The sequence below is a fragment of the Capricornis sumatraensis genome, chromosome 2, assembly GCF_032405125.1.
Source record: "Capricornis sumatraensis isolate serow.1 chromosome 2, serow.2, whole genome shotgun sequence".
NCBI lineage: Eukaryota > Metazoa > Chordata > Mammalia > Artiodactyla > Bovidae > Capricornis > Capricornis sumatraensis.
Genome location: NC_091070.1, coordinates 89440370 through 89458611, shown reverse-complemented (window position 1 = coordinate 89458611; position 18242 = coordinate 89440370).

Sequence of the window (18242 nt, the reverse complement as noted above, 5' to 3'; positions counted from 1 at the left end):
CACAGTGAAGCCCGCGCTGACCGCACGTTGTGGGGAAGGAAAGGAAGTATGTGTTGCGGGTGCTGAGCAAGGAGGCCAGGGCAGGCCGTGCTGAAGAGGCTCGCACTTCGTGAAGGCTTTCGTGGGAAAGACAAGGTGAAGGAAGGGCTTATGCAGTGGGTCAGCTGCTCAGGGGCCTTCTCCTGATTGGCTGGCGGTGAGGTCATTGGGAGTGAGCATCATCGCCTTCTGATTCTAACGGGTCTGGAGTCTGCGTGCTGCCCACAAGCAATTTCTCCACCTGATGGCTGTTTCAGCGCGTGTAAGACAGCTCACAGGGTACAGCTCAGAACATTTTCTACGGCCCTTGAGGAGGGACATAGATCCTTGACTTTGTTTAATGGCTAAGTTATTGTTTTTTCTTCTTTGACAGTTTTCCTTTCTTTCTGCATATTCTCACTTCTCTGGTTAAATGTACTCTTCGGAATGCAGAGAAGCCTGGGAGTCTAAAGATTTCCTACAGACAGGAGGCAGGCAGAGGACCCGCTATGTTTTCCCTTAACATTTGATTATTTTTTGGATTAATGGGTTAATCAAAACTTCATAGGATCTTCTCCTCTTGTCTTATTCCCACCTCTTCCCAGGAAGGTCAATTTCAGCGATTAAAGGACAGGGTAGGGGCTTCCCTGGTGGTCCAGGGGCTAACAGTCTGTGCATACAATGCAGGGGACCCACATTCATGCCCTGGTCAGAGAACGAGATCCCACATGCCACAGCTGAAAGATCCCTTGTGCTAGACCGGCCTCAGCCAAATATTATGATAAATAAATTACAAATATAAAAAACAAGAAATTTTAATTAAAAATAAAATACTTCGTAAAACCCATATGTAGCCATTCTTGCAAGTCCTTATTCAAATAATATCCAATATGTGTCCGCAGATAGGATCCCGTGACAGTTAGAGGGATGTCACCAGACAGGCCCTGCCTTTAATACCAGAACTACGAGAGGCAGTGTTCTTGAAACAACTGGCGGGATCTGTGGTTGCTGAGTTCGTGCACTTGTTTGAGTCTTTCCTTGAATGTACGTCTGTGCTTGAAACAGAGCAGGACCCTGTCGTCCTTGCCCCCCACCCCCATGTCCTCCGCCTACCTTTCGCCTGTGGAGAGTATCAGTCAAAAAGCAAGTTTAATCAGAGAAATGAGAAATGCTGAAGGAAAGCGAAACAGGCGAAGGAGACCTATCAATAGCAATGCTGTCAGTAAGCGTCGCCGAGGACCTTCAGTTCCTTCCTCAAGGTCTGTAGGTGGTATTCTGAGCCACGTCCTGTGAGCCGTCTTATAGACACTGAAACCCCAGGTGGAGAGGCTGACTGCATGATGGCCAGGCTGTACCCAGGACACGAGCTGCCACAGTTCAGAGAAGTGGCCACAAAGAAATGGGAGCGACTGGCCCTGGAACTGAAGGGCCACTGTCCTTAAAACAAGATGCTGCTGCTCAGATGACCAGTTTCAGGGTGACTGTCAGAGCTGACTGTGCTGCCTCTGCGGTAGCCCCTCTCCCTGTTCCCACTCGCTCTCCCCTCCTCCCCCCGCCACCCCCCAGCCGTCTACAGAAGCTCTCATCCCCTGCTTGGGGTGGTGGGAATGGCCTTTGAACAGGCATCCACCAACCAGCTCTCCGCAATTGTCAGCATCTAAAATAAAGCACACTTTCCTTTCCGCCAGCCTGGCCTCTTTATTGGCTTTTGAGCAGAGAGCAGCCAGACCCCAAGTACTGTTTCAGTAACATGCTGACTCATAATTGTTTTAATAAATAATTAGGTATTAGTTTAGGTTTATTTTACTGTTAACTATCAGTGGGTTTATGCATTCTGACATAAGCTTTATGCAAGGAGAAACATTTCTTGTTACTAGTATGAACAATATTGCTTCTATTCATTAATAAATTCAGTTTAGTTCAGTTGCTCAGTGGAGTCTGACTCTTTGTGACCCCATGCACTGCTGCACGCCAGGCCTCTCTGTCTATCACCAACTCCCGGAGCTTGCTCAAACTCATGTCCATTAAGTCAGTGTTGCCATCCAACCATCTCATCCTCTGTCATCCCCTTCTCCTCATGCCTTCAATTTTTCCCAGCATCAGGGTCTTTTATAATGAGTGAGTTCTTTGCATCATGTGGCCAAAGTATGGAGCTTCAACTTTAGCATCAGTCCTTCCAATGAATATTTCAGGACTAATTTCCTTTAGGATGGACTGATTGGACCTCCTTGCAGTCCAAGGGACTTTCAAGAGTCTTCCCTGGTGGCTCAGACGGTAAAGTGTCTGCCTGCAGACAGGGAAACCCGGGTTCGATCCCTCAGCTGGGAAGATCCCCTGGAGAAGGAAATGACAACCCACTCCGGTACTCTTGCCTGGAAAATTCCGTGGACTGAGGAGCCTGATAGACTACAGTCCATGGGGTCGCAAAGAGTCGGACAGGACTGAGCGACTTCACTTCACTTCTCCAACACCACAGTTCAAAAGCATCAATTTTTCAGCACTCAGCTCTCTTTATGGTCCAACTCTCACATCCATACATGACCACTGGAAAAACTATAGCTTTGACTAGACGGACCTTTGTTGGCAAAGTAATGTCTCTGCTTTTTAATATGCTGTCTGGGTTGGTCATAGCTTTTCTTCCAAGGAGCAAGCGTCTTTTAATTTCATGGCTGCAGTCACCATCTGCAGTGATTTTGGAGCCCCCCCAAAATAAAGTCTGTCACTGTTTCCTTTGTTTCCCCATCTATTTGCCATAAAGTGATGGGACCAGATGCCATGATCTTAGTTTTTTGAATGTTGAGTTTTAAGCCAGCTTTTTCACTCTCCTCTTTCACTTTCATCAAGTGGCCTTTTTACTTCCTCTTCACTTTCTGCCATAAGGGTGGTGTCATCTGCACATCTGAAGTCACTGATATTTCTCCCGGCAATCTTGATTCCAGCTTGTGCTTCATCCAGTTTCCCAGCATTTCTCATGATGTACTCTGCATAGAAGTTAAATAAGCAGGATGACAATATACTGCCTTGACGTACTCCTTTTCCTATTTGGAACCAGTCATTGTTCCATGTCCAGTTCTAACTGTTGCTTCTTGACCTGCATACAGATTTCTCAGAAGGCAGGTCAGGTGGTCTGGTATTCCCACTTCTTAAAGAATTTTCCACAGTTTATTGTGATCCACACAGTCAAAGGCTTTGGCATAGTCAATAAAGCAGAAGTAGATGTTTTTTCTGGAAGTCTCTTGCTTTTTTGATGATCCAAAGGATGTTGGCAATTTTGTCTCTGGTTCTTCTGCCTTTTCTAAACCCAGCTTGACCAACTAGAAGTTCTCGGTTCACATACTGTTGAAGCCTCACTTGGTGAATTTTGAGCATTACTTTGCTAGCGTGTGAGAATGGTGCAATTGTGCAGTAGTTTGAGCATTCTTTGGCATTGCCTTTCTTTGGGACTGGAATGAAAACTAACCTTTTCCAGTCCTGTGGCCACTGCTGAGTTTCCCAAATTTGCGGGCATATTGAGTGCAGCACTTTCACAGTATCATCTCTTAGGACTTGAAATAGCTCAGTTGGAATTCTGTCACCTCCACTAGCTTTGTTTGTAGTGACGCTTCCTAAGGCCCACGTGACTTCGAACTCCAGGATGTCTGGCTTTAAGTGAGTGATCACACCAACGTGATTATCTTGGTCATGAAGATCTTTTTTGTATAGTTCTTCTGTGTGTTGTATATTAATACATTTGTCTGGTATTAATTAATAGTTGATGTATTTCTTATTGGTATTTAGGTGATTGTGTGGTTGACCTTGATTGCTTTCTTAATTGATGACTGCTTTTAAACCAGCTGTGGTATTGTATACGCTTCTTCTCTAGAGACGTTTTTTGTTGTGTTTGGTTACCTAGTCACATCCCGCTCTTTGCAACCCCATGGACTCATGGCCCACCAGGCTTTGGCCTGCCCTGTTCCACCAGGCTCCTTTGACCATGGAGATTCTCCAGGCAAGAACACTGGCGTGGATAGCCATGCCCTCCTCCAGGGGATCTTCCTGACCCGGGGATCTTCCCGACCCAGGGATCTTCGAGTCCCCTGCGTTGGCAGGCGATTCGTAAAGAATGAGCCACCAGGGAAGCCCAGAGACATTTGTACCCTGTAACTAAAAATCTGTATCTAAAAACTTGAATCTTTCAAAATAACACTGAAAGTTATGTTAAAAGGTATGTTTTTCAGTAATATTTAAAGTTGAATTAAAGTTCTTTCCTGGACAACCAGCTATCACCAGGCTTATAAGGCTTATTAGCTCTACTCATAAGTCACAGGATGAGTTTGTTCTTGTAAACTGTCCATAAGCAGCTCCTCTGGCTCCAGGATATTTAACTTCTTTCATCATCCTTTATGGTACTTTGTAGCACCAGCTTTAAATTTCCATCTTTTATTTACTTATAAGAGTTGAATCTGGTGGGAAGTTTGGTCTGGATTTAGCACAGTGTTCTGAGGTTTAAAATCCTCTCTAGGCTTCACTTCGATCCATCCAAGCACACTTTCCAGCATGCTCATCTTGTCAGGACTTATCTCCTCTTGTATGTTCAGCTCAGTTCAGTTCAGTTGCTCAGTCGTGTCTGACTCTTTGCAACCCCATGGATTGCAGCACGCCAGGCCTCCCTGTCCATCACCAACTCCTGGAGTTCACTCAGACTCACATTCATAGCATCAGTGATGCCATCCAGCCATCTCATCCTCTGTCGTCCCCTTCTCCTCCTGCCCCCAATCCTTCCCAGCATCAGGGTCTTTTCCAATGAGTCAGCTCTTCTCATCAGGTGGCCAAAGTATTGGAGTTAAAGCTTCAGAATCAGTCCTTCCAATGAACACCTAGGACTGATCTCCTTTAGGATGGACTGGTTGGATCTCCTTGCAGTCCAAGGGACTCTCAAGAGTCTTCTCCAACACCACAGTTCAAAAGCATCAATTCTTCGGTGCTCAGCTTTCTTCACAGTCCAACTCTCACATCCATACATGACCACTGGAAAAACCATAGCTTTGAATAGACGGACCTTTGTTGGCAAAGTAATATCTCTGCTTTTGAATATACTGTCTAGGTTGGTCATAACTTTCCTTCCAAGGAGTAAGCGTCTTTTAATTTCATGGCTGCAATCACCATCTGCAGTGATTTTCGAGCCCCAAAAATAAAGTCTGACACTGTTTCCACTGTTTCCCCATCTATTTCCCATGGAGTGATGGGACCTGATGCCATAATCTTTGTTTTCTGAATGTTGAGCTTTAAGCCAACTTTTTCACTCTCCACTTTCACTTTCATCAAGAGGCTCTTTAGTTCCTCTTCACTTTCTGCCATAAGGGTGGTGTCATCTGCATATCCGAGGTTATAGATATTCCTTATTTACCGCTAAACTCTCCTTTGGTTTTTTATTTCCTAAAAACTTTGGTGTAAGTTATGTTCCTGAGGTACAAAATGTAGCCTATATCTTCCCCTCCCATGGGCTATGCCTTGACCAAACATCTGACAGTTATGGTAATTTTGTTTTCTGCTGTTCCTCCCCTGGGCTCCCCCAGGATAGGGTTTACCAGAGCCTGTCAATTATCAAACAAGCTTTAGAGGAACATGAATCACCGCCAAGTTCTCTGACTTTTAGGCTAATGCTCATCCTATTCTGGTGAATAATTTTGTTGTTATAATTATGTGAATGCAGGTCAAAGCATAGCAGGATATCTAATCCCTGTGTGGATCTTCATTGTGGTGTCATCAGAAGTGTTAAAGTCAGTTTCATGGCTTATTTATATTATTTTATTTTTTAATTTAAAAACTTGTCTTCTACGTTTATTGATATGTAATTGACATATGGAGACTGTGTAATTTTAAAATATACACTGTAATAAGTTGCCTTATATACATGATGAAGTGATTATCACAAAAAAATTATTGAACATCCAATCTTATATAGATACAACATTAAATAAGTATAAAAAATATTTTTTCTTTGTGTTGAGAACTCTTAATATTCTCTTAACTTTCATAAGTAACATCAGTTCAGTTCACTTCCTCAGTCATGTCTGACTCTGTGTGACCCCGTGAATCGCAGCACACCAGGCCTCCCTGTACATCACCAACTCCCGGGGTTCACTCAGACTCATGTCCATAGAGTCAGTGATGCCATCCAGCCATCTCATCCCTGTCGTCCTCTTCTCCTCCTGCCCCCAATCCCTCCCAGCATCAGAGTCTTTTCCAATGAGTCAACTCTTCGCATGAGGTGGCCAAAGTACTGGAGTTTCAGCTTTAGCATCATTCCTTCCAAAGAAATCCCAGGGCTGATCTCCTTCAGAATGGACTGGTTGGATCTCCTTGCAGTCCAAGGGACTCTCAAGAGTCTTCTCCAACACCACAGTTCAAAAGCATCAATTCTTCGGCGCTCAGCTTTCTTCACAGTCCAACTCTCACATCCATACATGACCACAGGAAAAACCATAGCCTTGACTAGATAGACCTTTGTTGGCAAAGTAATGTCTCTGCTTTTGAATATGCTATCTAGGTTGGTCATAACTTTTCTTCCAAGGAGTAAGAGTCTTTTAATTTCATGACTGCAGTCACCATCTGCAGTGATTTTGGAGCCCAAAAAATAAAGTCTGACACGGTTTCCACCGTTTCCCCATCTATTTCCCATGAAGTGATGGGACCGGATGCCATGATCTTCGTTTTCTGAATGTTGAGCTTTAAGCCAACTTTTTCACTCTCCTCTTTCATCAAGAGGCTTTTTAGTTCCTCTTCACTTTCTGCCATAAGGGAGGTCTCATCTGCATATCTGAGGTTATTGATATTTCTCCCAGCAATCTTGATTCCAGCTTGTGCTTCTTCCAGCCCAGTGTTTCTCATGATGCACTCTGCACAGAAGTTAAATAAGCAGGGTGACATTATGCAGCTTTGACGTACTCCTTTTCCTATTTGGAACCAGTCTGTTGTTCCATGTCCAGTTCTAACTGTTGCTTCCTGACCTGCATATAGGTTTCTCAAGAGGCAGGTCAGGTGGTATGACCTAATTCAAATCCCTTATGATTATACAGTGGAAGTAAGAAATAGATGTAAGGCACTAGATCTGATAGACAGAGTGCCTGATGAACTATGGACGGAAGTTCGTGACATTGTACAGAAGACAGGGATCAAGAGCATCCCCATGGAAAAGAAATGCAAAAAAAGCAAAATGGCTGTCTGGGGAGGCCTTACAAATAGCTGTGAAAAGAAGAGAAGCGAAAAGCAAAGGAGAAAAGGAAAGATATTCCCATCTGAATGTAGAGTTCCAAAGAATAGCAAGGAGAGATAAGAAAGCCTTCCTCAGCGATCAATGCAAAAAATAGAGGAAAACAACAGAATGGGAAAGACTAGGGATCTCTTCAAGAAAATTAGAGATACCAAGGGAACATTTCATGCAAAGATGGGCTCGATAAAAGACAGAAATGGTATGGACCTAATAGAAGCAGAAGATATTAAGAAGAGGTGGCAAAAATACACAGAAGAACCATATAAAAAAGATCCTCACGACCAAGATAATCAAAATGGTGTGATCACTAACCTAGAGCCAGACATCCTGGAATGTGAAGTCAAGTGGGCCTTAGAAAGCATCACTACGAACAAAGCTAGTGGAGGTGATGGAATTCCTGTTGAGCTATTTCAAATCCTGAAAGATGATGCTGTGAAAGTGCTGCACTCAATATGCCAGCAAATTTGGAAAACTCACCAGTGGCCGCAGGACTGGAAAAGGTTAGTTTTCATCCCAATCCCAAGAAAGGCAATGCCAAAGAATGCTCAAACTACCGCACAATTGCACTCATCTCACACGCTAGTAAAGTAATGCTCAAAATTCTCCAAGCCAAGCTTCAGCATACGTGAACCGTGAACTTCCTGATGTTCAAGCAGGTTTTAGAAAAGGCAGAGGAACCAGAGATCAAATTGCCAACATCTGCTGGATCATCGAAAAAGCAAGAGAGTTCCAGAAAAACATGTATTTCTGCTTTATTGACTATGACAAATAGGTAACATACAAATTGTTATTTTTATTTTGTCATTTATTTTCTTTTAGCTATGGATTTTTAAAGCTTCAGTAGGACTTAACTTTAAGGTAATCCTTAACATGCTTTACACTGGATTCCTACTGATTTGAGTTAATCCTAGGACCAAAGTAGCTGACATACCATGTGCCAACCCTATTTAGCTGACATAACTCACTCAGACTTCCTCTTGTGTGTGCTTGGTGTCCAACTCTTTGCAACCCCATGGACTGTGGCCCGCCAGGTTCCTCTGTCCATGGGATCCTCCAGGCCAGAACACTGGAATGGGCTGCCATTTCCTCCTCCAGGGGATCTTCCCGACCCAGGGGTGGACCCTGCGTCTTGTGTGTCTCCTGCCTTGCAGGGGTTCTCTACCTGCTGAGCCTCCTCTTACAGCTTACCTTCCCATCCCTGCCATTTCCCATGGGGCAGGGTTACACAGGCGTCGTTTTTGTGTACCTGGTGTCTGCTCCTTTTAATCTTCTATGTTTAGAGACCCTTCTCACCAGATGCAGACAAGTACATGTGTAACTGTATCAATATTAGACATTAGTAGACTGGAACTTGTGTGTTTATGGGGTTATTAAATCCATCCAGGTATTTATAGGGCTTCACCTTAATTATTAAGCTACATCACCAGGTTGAGTAGGATTTTGTATGTATAAGTTTTATGCATTTAGGTGATATATTGATATTCAGTGTAGTAGTTTGGGTTGGGTTAAAATTAGAATTGAAATATTTAACATTTTTTTTTCTTTTGAAGATTATTAAAATGGACTTTATTGCTTATTTTGTTTGAGGTACATGGCAGGTCCAGAGGGATGTCTTTTTTTTTTTAAACATATATTATCTCTTTCATTGGGGTATAGTTGCTTTACAATGTTGTGCTGGTTTCTGCTGTACAATGAAGTGAATCAGCTGAGGTGTACATATATCCTCTCCCGCCTGAGCCTCCCTCCTCCCCATCCCTCCCCTCTAGGTCATCACAGAGCACAGAGCTGAGCTCCCTGTTTCAGGACAGCAGCTTCCCACGTGGTACTGTGTGCACATCAATGCTACTGTCTCTATTTGTCCCACCTCCTCCTTCCCCCACTGTGTCCCCGAGTCTCTGTCTCCAGTGCTGCCCGGCAAATAGGTTCATCAGTACCTTGAGTCAACATTTTCCTTCAGAAGAGAAGGACATGGGGGCTTGTACAGGATTTTGTTAGCTGGAGCACAGTTAGGTCCTCACGCTGTCTACTTCTTGCCCAGTAGCTGGTCTAGAGGGGAAGGGGCATATATTCAGCAGAATTAACTGGAAAATGGGACAGGGACACAATTTTGCCTCAGGGAAGGCAAAGTTGTGATAATTTAAAGCAGTTCTGTATGGGGGCTTTTGTTAAAAACAAAACAAAACAAAACAAAATCCCAGTTCCAGGAGCCTCTCCAGGAACAAAGCTGGCAGCTGACACAGAGCGTCTGTATTAAACCCAGCCACACCACTCTCGGCACGTCACCACACGGTCATTACATGGAGTTTGTCAATTTATTGGGCTTCCTGGTGGTAAAGAATCAGCTGGTAAAGAATCTGCCTGCAATGCAGGAGACCTGGGTTTGATCCCTGGGTTGGGAAGATCCCCTGGAGAAGGGAACAGCTACCCGCTCCAGTATTCTGGCCTGGAGAATTCCATGGACTGTAAAGTCCATGGGGTCGCAAAGAATCAGACATGACTGAGCAACTTTCACTTTCACTTTGTCAATTTCTTACCACTGCTACACGGGACAACACTTTGATGCACCATGGGCATCTCTGCCATTTGCTTTTGTAAAATCACGCAGAATCTACGGAGATACAGCTCAGTTCAAGTGCGGCTTTCCACTTAATTCAGTTCGGTTCAGACTCTCAGTCGTGTTTGACTCTTCGCGTTTCCATTAAACAGCTTCAATTTACTCATCCATACGATAAGCTTTTAACCATGGTCAGAGTGGGCCTATGCAGGTCACGGGATGGTTTTAAAAATCAAATGCAGTAGTTCACTTTTAAGTGATGAGCTTGTTCATTACGTTTGGCTGTGCTGGGTCTTCATTGCTGCTCAGGCTCTTCTCTCGTTGTGGCAAGTGGAGGCTGCTCTCTAGCTCTGGGGTGTGGACTTCTCATTGCAGTGGCTTCTCTTGTTGCAGAGCCCTGGCTCAAGGGCGCAGGCTCAATAGTTGTGCACAGGCTTAATGGCTCTACAACATGTAGGATCTTCCTGGACAAGGGGTCAAACCCATGTCCTCTGCATTGACAGGCAGACTCTGCACCACTGGACCACCGAGGAAACCCATGACATGATTTATACACAAGAGAATTTTATGGAAGCCATACATGCAAACAGGTCCCGTAGTTGGAATTCTTCAGAAGGAAGTCATGAGTGTACCATTTCAGGTTTATATTTAAAGCTTTGCTTGCATAATAGTTTAAAATCATTTCTTAAAAACACAACAATGCATGTGCCTCTAAGCAGGAAGTTGATGTAGTGGAATGCTGTGGAGAGAGAACAAGGAACTGTGTGTCTATCCACACACACCCTAATCAGAAATATCATTAGTGGCAGTTTTCTCTGGGTAGTGGAATCACAGAAAATGATTAAAACTTTCTGTTTGCTTTTGCAGTAAGTAATGAATTTTCTCCAATAGATGTATAACTTTGATAATTTTTAAAAGAGTTTACTTGGGGGGAAAAATCAATGTTTCCCTGTAAAATAGCATTTAGATAGCTCTCCCCAGAATTTTCATTCTACAGAATTCCACTATTCGAGGCTTGCAGTAGAACAGTAAGTGCAAGGCCATTCCTGAGCACCATCAGAAAAGTCTGTTTAGCAAAATTACTGCCTTTCCGAGTAATCACACCAGCAAAAGAAAAAGATTTCTCTTCCATTTCCCATCATTATAAGTTTAAATTAAATTCTGTCTTCTCTTTGTTTCTTTGTTTTCTTGTCTATGTTTCTTCTCTGTGGCTTAGAAGAGGATCATTTTGTGAGACTGTCTCTATGGAAACTCTAAGAAAATAGAGAAAGAATTGGCCAAATTGGAACGAACACAGTGAAATCCATTTCGTAGTCCTTTTATGGACTGTGATTGTCCAGGTATTTCTGTTTTTTCTGGTTCTGAGGCTGAAATGCTTCATCTCTCATTCTGTACAGCCTCGGCCACCTCTGAGATACTGTGTCCCTCTGACCCAAGGAGGAGGGCTTTGCTTCCTACACAACAGCACCAGCAGGACAGTTGTTCTCATTCCCCTGGTGTCTGGGGATCTGAGGTAAAGGAAAGCATGCTTTGCTTGCTTTGTTTACTGCTTTTCTTTCTCCTTGATGAAAGCTAAGCTCTGTAAATGTTATTATAGTCTATTTATTCTATAATGGTTACTTAACAAAAGAGTTTAGCCTTTCTTCTCTACTGAACCTCAAATGAGAGCCTTTAAAAATGTAGCTTCTCTCTTCAGGTAATGCAACAGTAACACATATTCGGGATATGATGAACTCTTGGACAGACTTTTTTGCATCCTGCTGGTTGTGGAAGCATTTTCCCTCCAAAAAGTCATCAAGATGCTTGAACAAGTGGTAGTCAGTTGGCGAGAGTGTGTGTGTCATATAACATACACATTGCCCAGATGGACTTATAATATCAAAAATCTCAATGAAATTATTTAATATGTACCATTTTTAAAAATATGAACTGTTGAAGACCACTGTTGAAGACCAGCTCAGTGGATGGACTGAGTAGAAGCTCCAAAGCACTTTCCAAAGCCACCCTTGTAAGAAAATGTTTAATGGCATTTCAATGATGATACTCTCGGAATTAGATTTCTCCAACAGTGTTAAATGCTGAGGGAAGCTATTTCATACATTTGTAAGAAAAAACTGTCATGGTAAATGTTTGGTGGTCTGCTGCCCGAACTGATCCACTACAGCTTTGTGAATCCCAGCAAAACTATTATGTCTGAGGAGTACACTCAGCAAATCAATGAGATGCACTGAAAACTCCAGACTTGCAGCCGGCATTGGTCCCCAGAAGGGGTCCAAGTCTTCTCCATGACAATGCCCCACTGCACATCACACAACTAACACTTCAAAAGTTGAACAAACTGGGCTATGATGTTTTGCCTCATCTACCATATTCACCTGACCTCTCGCCAACCAACTACCACTTGTTCAAGCATCTTGATGACTTTTTAACAGGGGAAACATTTCCACAACCAGCAGGAAGCAAAAAAAGCTGTCCAAGAGTTTGTCATATCTCAAAGCATGGATTTTTTTTTTTTGCTACAGGAATAAACAAACTTATTTCTCATTGGCAAAAATGTGTTGGTTCTAATGGTTCCTATTTTGATTAATAAAGATATGTTTGAGCCTAGTTATAATGATTTAAAACTCACAGTTCAAAACCACATTTATGCTTGCCCCAAATTAATAGATGGACAATAGGCACATAATAAGATGCTCAGCATCACTAATTACTAGAAATGCAGATCAAAATCACAATGAAATACCACCTCACACCAGTCAGAGTGGCCATCATCCAACCATTCTTGTAGATAGGACACAAGTCAGGGATGCTGATGTATCTTTGTACCTATTTGTGTCTTTCATTCATAACAGTGATGAATAGCAGAGAGGCAGAAAGTAGCATGATGTTTTGAAAGGTTCTTAATTCTCACCAAATGAGAATTTCTAGCAACGTATTTATTTTAGATAAAACAGAAAGATGGTATTAAACGTAAAATTATGAAAAAGAAGAAATTGAAGAAGCTCTGATGCAAATGTTGTGGAACTCTTTTGCCAGTCTCAGGGAGAGAGTATTAAATGTTTAATGGCATTTCAATGATGATACTCTCGGAATTAGATTTCTCCAACAGTGTTAAATGCTGAGGGAGGCTATTTCATACATTTTAAAAATGTCATGTAGGTGGGATTTACATATATAGCAGCAGTTATCAGACATGCAGATAACTAGTATTTGTTTGCTAATATGTATCACTGTAAATCTAGGATAGGGCACAGAACAATAGATTAAAACATTTGTCCAACCAATGAAATGGGTAAATTAGCTAGTTGCCATGGGCTTTTTAATTGGAAAATTGCTGACTAGATCTAGGCATGGTATGATATTTTAAGTTAGTGTCTTCCTTTATCAGATAATTTCAATAATTTGAGGACATGAGAAAGAAGCAGCACATCTTTTGTCTTCCATAGATTGTGACTGCATGAAAAAGACGTTGGTTATTCTACATCCGAAAGAGTGGAAGGCTCTTAGTCCTCAGGGCAACAAGCAGGATGCTGTAACTCTGTTCCTTTGGGCACATGGAGCTTTAGAACTTCCTGTAAACCCAAGTTCAATGCTGTTCCTTTGCTTAAATCTCACATCTCTGAGTAAGTTTGTCATCATGCTACCATCAAAGAGCATGGGTAAGCAAGTTTCATCTAGAGAACTAGAATGCATGCCCACAGAATCTCATGTAGAAAGAAAACAATCCCTCAGATCCATCAGACTGGCTTTTACATGGAAGTTCCTGAGCATGAATGTGTGTGATTTAATCTGCTTCTCAAACCCAGGACACCTGAACACTTGCTCAAGATCCTGAAGGAAAAGAGAGATCATGAAAGGACAAAGCAAGCTTCATCACCAACTCCTTTATGATGGTCTCTGGTGGTAGGCATGGCAACATGGAGAACATGCCTACATCAGACGGTCCCCAGAGCCCAGGACCCCAGCAGGAGGACCACAGCTACCACCATGGGCCACGCAACTTGGAGTATCAGACTTCAGTCCCTGCCACGCCTCTCAGCATGCAACAAATGATTAAAATTATTGAGTGGATGAGAGTGTCACCCTCATGACAATGAGAGATGATCTGGAGCAAAGAGCTCGGAAGGAGGAAACCCTGCTTGTCTGATCATCTCCTAGGGCTCATCCCTGTAAAATGTGAGAGTCAGTGGCCTTATTCTGCACAACACACACACACACATACACAACACACACACAACGTATGCACAGAACACACACACACACAGAACACACACAGAGGACACCTGCATAGCACATGCACAGAACACAGAACACACGCAACACACACGCAGAACACTTTTCACGGAAGTAGACTGAGGGGAGGGCCCTGGTCCTGTCGGGCTGCTGTAACGAAAGACCACAGCCGTGGAGGCTGATAAATAGTAGACCATCCTGGAGGCTGAAGGCCAAGTGTGGTTGGGGTCAGGGCCAGGTCCAGCTGGACCTCGCAGGGAGAAAGGGGCAGGGGCTCCACGGTCCTTCTGTAACAGCACTGACCCCATTCCTGAGGGCTCCACTCTCACGATGAAGAGTCTCTCCTGGGCCACCTAATACCATCACATGGGCATCAAGATCTAACGTATTAATCTGGGGGAGACACAAACGTAGCAGGAGCTGAACGGAACATCCCTGGGCCATACTTTTGAGTTATTGCTTTTTCTAACTTTTTACTTAACAAGATAAGTTTAAAAGGTGCTGGGGTCCAGCCCCGGTGGATCCAGGGAATTCGAAGCGGGGACGGCATCGGCGATTAGATAAGATTATTTATTTAGAGATAGAAAGAGAAATTAGGAAAGAATAGTGTAATGGAGAAAATAGAGGAGAAAGGAGGCTGTATTCCTTTGTTTACACAGGAGACCAATAAAGCCCTGATACAAGGGACTTGCACCGTCTATGTAGGCCACAGGCGCCCGCTTGAACAGTGGAGGGTGCCCCGCCTTGGGCTCCCTCTTGCACGGGTCTTAGAAGCCCGGGCAAATAAGTATACATGGTGAGCCTCTGTGCTCCAGATGGGAATTAGCCTGAAAAGGAGAGAAAGAAAAGAAGACACGGGGAAACCAGTCTTTTCAGGAACTGGTCCATCTCTTTATTTTTCAGGGAAGCTTTTATACTTTAAGTTGTACATAGAGGTCAATGGAAATACAAAGTCATGCAGAGTCAACAGAACTGACCTTTATTGAGACCAGGCACTCTTTATGCATGCATACAAAGGTCTTAGGTGGTTTTACATCATCTTCTGGCCAGGGGGCCTGCTAACATTTTATGACCCTTTCTTTCTGATAATGGTCAGTCAACCAGAACACTTATTTTTTCCAAGGGTGATTTTTCTTAAACCAGGCGCCACCCTCCAAAGGGACCAGATAAAGTTGCATTCCTGCAGGGCAAAGGTGCAGTGGGCTATAATCCAGAAAAGAATTTACTAGCCTAAGGTCTAATGTGATTAATATCAAAGGTTATTACTTATTTTCCCATATGCCAGTTATATCAATTAATGTATATAAGGGACAAGGGATATGGAGACTTAGCAGCAAATATTGGCTCGACAATGAAACCTTCCAGTGGTATATTTCTAACAACCCACTAATACTACACTGATAATTTCTAACTTCTCAAAAAACTGTGTATTTAGAAAGTTTAGAGTGTCTCGTGCCTCTCACGGTTGCGAGGCTATGAACAATCACATGTGTGGTTGTAAGAGGTCGGATAAACTTGTCAGGCAGGCTAGAGAGCCATCAGAGGAGTTTTTGGACTGAAACACTCTTGTTACGCCCAGGAGACTTATTAACTGGAGCTCTAAGTTAACTCTTTTCAGAGAAAGGTGGTGGGGGGTAGCCCACTGTTAATGCCAGAAGAGTTGGTGAAAAGCATAATGCAATAAGACGGAGACTCTATTTTGGGGGTGAATGCTCGAGAAGGTCCAGGGGGGTTCCCTCAAGGCCTGATCTCACTTTTGCCTGTCAGGCCTCTTCCTCATGACCTTTGCCACAGGCGGGATTCCCCATGCTGGCTCCCAGCAAAAAGCCAGATGTGATCAACCAGGATTACTATTCTTTTTAAAATTAAAATTAATGGATATGTGGCGCCAACTTTGCATACTTGGCACAAACCACCCTCGATTGTGGTGTATAACTATTTTTATACATTGTGGGGTTCTATTTGCTAATATTTCCATGTAGCAGTAGTTCACGTTGATGTTCATGAGAGATGCTGGTCTGTAGCTTCCTTTCGTTTTTTAGAATTCACTTCTGGCTGTCCTGGGCCTTCATCGCTGTGAGCTCTGCTCTAGCAGTGACAGACAGGGGCTCCTCTCCATCTGTGCTGCACGGGCCTCTCTTTGAGGCGGCTTCCCTCGTGGAGCGCGGACTCTAGAGCACAGGTTCAGTAGCTGTGGTGCGTGGGCTTAGCTGCTCTGTGTCGTGTGGAATCTTCCCGGCCCGGAGATCAAACCTGTGTCCCCTGCAATGGCACATGGACTCTTCTCCACTGTACCAGCAGGGAGGTTCATTATATGATGTCTGTTGTTTTAAATTTGTCAAAGTGTGTCTGTGGCCCAGAATGTGGCATGGTGTATCTTTGCGAATCTTCCAGGTGAGCATGAGAATAATCTGCGTTCTGCTGTTGCCATAATTCGTAGATGTGAATCATATCCAGTTGACGAATGGTACATTTTTAATATTCGTTTATTTGGCCGTGTCGGGTCTTAGTTGCAGCATGTGGGATCTTCGTTGCATCATGTGGAATCTTTGGTTGCAGCTGACAGACTCTCTAGTTGTGATGTGCAGGCTCAGTAGCTGGGGGTGCGGGCTCTAAAGCACGTGGCTTCAGCAGTTGCGGCACACGGGCTTAGTTGCTCCGTGGCATGTGGAATCTCAGTTGCTGAACCAGGGTTTGAAGTCGTGTCCCTTGCATTGCAAGGTGGATTCTTAACCACTGGACCATGAGGGAAGTTCCTAGGTGTTATTGTTGAGTTTCCTTCCTGATTTTCTGCCTGATGATCTGTCCATTTCTAACAGACTTGTGTTGAAATCTCCAGCTCAGATAATGGATTTACCTATGTCTTTTGCAATTCTATTCGTTTCTCCTTCACACAGTTTGTCCATTATTAGGTTCATTCGCATGAAGGATTGTTATGTCTTCTTGATAACTGATCCCTTTATCATTATTTAATACCCTCTTTTTCCCTGATACTTTTCCCTGCTTTGAAGCTTGTTCTCTGTGAAATTAATAGGTTACTCCCATCTTTTCTGGACTACTGTTTATATGTGGATTTTCCTTCACCTGTTTGTCTTTATACTTAGTGTGAGTTTCCTATAGACAATGTGTGATTGAGTCTGCTGTTTTGACCCAGCTTACAATCAATTGGTCATTTAGATCACTGACTTTCAACGTGATTGCTGATGTAGTTGGATTCGTATCTACCATATTTGTTACTATAGTTTATTTGTTGCCCTTCACCATCTAATTTTTTTTGACACTTTTCCTGCTTTTTGTGACTTTACCTAAGCATTTTGTATGATGTCATTTTCTCCCTTTTAGTAGCATATTACTTAAATATTCTTTTTTACTTGTTTTAATGGTTGCCCTAGAGTGGTTGCATCATAAATTTACAACTAATCATAGGCCATTTTCAAACAGTGTCATAATTCAAAGGTAGTATAAATACCTTAAAATAACAAAATAATCCTAGTCCCTTCCTTCAATCCCTGAATCTTTGCTGTCATTTTTAAAATGTATATACAAGCATGTTGTTGTTGTTTAGACACTAAGTCGTGTCCAACTCTTTGCGACCCCATGGACTGTAGCCTGCCAGGCTCTTCTGTCCATGGGATTTGCCAGGCAAGGATACTGGAGCAGGTTGCCATTTCCTTCACCAGGGGATCTTCCTAACCCAGGGATCAAATCTGCACCTCCTACATTGGCAGGCAGATTCTTTACTGCTGAGCAACCTGGGAAGCCCATATAGAAGCATACACAAGTATATATAAGTATATAATATATGATTACATAATTGAATATATCATTGGTAGTATTATTTAACAAAATAGATGCATGATAGATGATAGATGCATGAGAACTAAGAAAAATAAAAGTTTATTTTGACTTCACTTATTCTTTCCTCAATACTCTTTCTTCCTTTATATAGGATTGAGTTTCTGACCTTCTCTCTAAACAATTATTTTTTCCTTCTGTCTAAACAATTTATTATTCCCCTTCTCTAAACAATTTTTTTAAACCATTTCCTCCAAGGCAACAAATTCACTCAGCCTTTGTGTGTCTGAGAACGTCTATATTTCTCCTTTATCTTTGACAGATAATTTTGCAGGATATAGAATTTTAAGTTGGTCATTTTTTTCTCAACACTAAATGCTGTACTCTCTT